At 36.3% G+C, this 1089-nt stretch overlaps 1 non-coding gene across 1 annotated transcript; it reads right to left on the bottom strand.

The window, feature by feature from the left end:
• Positions 1-559: 559 nt before the first annotated feature.
• Positions 560-665, bottom strand: LOC122028359. The gene has a single exon (XR_006124756.1). It is a non-coding gene; the product is annotated as a small nucleolar RNA R71 (small nucleolar RNA).
• Positions 666-1089: the final 424 nt, after the last annotated feature.

Genomic DNA, 1089 nt, shown 5'->3' on the forward strand with positions numbered 1-1089 from the left:
TTTTCTTTTGCAATTCAAATTCTGCACTTTATATTTCCGGCACTTCCAGTTTGTGATTGAAATATTTGCAATCCTATTCTAGTATGCGTAGATCTAACTTTGCAGGAGACCTATTGACCCTGAGATTGACAAAACTTATCATAGAAGAAGAATCTTGTAAAGACTTAAAGAAGAATAAGAACTTTCACATATGGTAAGCAAACCTCTGCAGGATTCACAACACCGTGCGTATGTGGTATTTGGTCTAGCATCACCATACCACACATTGAACCAATAATTTTGAAATAAAACCTACGATAATCACTATGTTACAACAGAACCAATTTAGGGGTAGACCACATAAAGCTCCGAATCAATATCTTGAAGTCTTTTATGAAATCTATGGTACAATGAAAATGAACGGTGTTCCGGTAGAGGCGATGAACTATTATTGTTTGGGTTTTCTTTGAATGATAGAGCCAAACAGTGGCTAAATTCCTACCAGCCAATAGCATATCAACTTGGGAGCAATGCGAGCAACATTTTCTAGGCAAATTCTATTCTCCTAGGAAAACTGCTCATATGAGAAATTTAATAGCAAGCTTCAAACAGTCAGACTCTGAATCACTATTTGAAGCATGAGATAGATTTAACAATATGCTCAAACAATGCCCACATCACAAACTTAAAAGTTACCCCCATCAATTAATGTAAAAGGAGTAAGGAGTTTCTTGGGGCATGCTGGATTTTATAGGCGTTTCATCAAGGATTTTCAAAAATCTCCAAGCCACTAACTAATTTGTTGATTAAAGATGTTGAATTTTGTTTTGATGATGATTGCATGAAGGCTTTTAAAAAGATTAAAATGCTCTTACATCAGCTCTAGTAATCCAAGCCCCAGATTGGGAGTTCCCATTTGAAATTATGTGTGACACCAGTGACTTTGCAGTAGGAGTAGTTTTGGGGCAAAGAAATAACAAGCTTTTACATGCAATCCACTATGCAAGCAAGACACTAGATGTAGCCCAAGTAACTATTCCACTACAGAAAAAGAATTTCTAGCGGTAGTCTTTGCGTTTGACAAGTTCAGATTCTATCTAGTGAGTTCAA

Source organism: Zingiber officinale, chromosome 10A (assembly GCF_018446385.1).
Source record: "Zingiber officinale cultivar Zhangliang chromosome 10A, Zo_v1.1, whole genome shotgun sequence".
Lineage (NCBI taxonomy): Eukaryota > Viridiplantae > Streptophyta > Magnoliopsida > Zingiberales > Zingiberaceae > Zingiber > Zingiber officinale.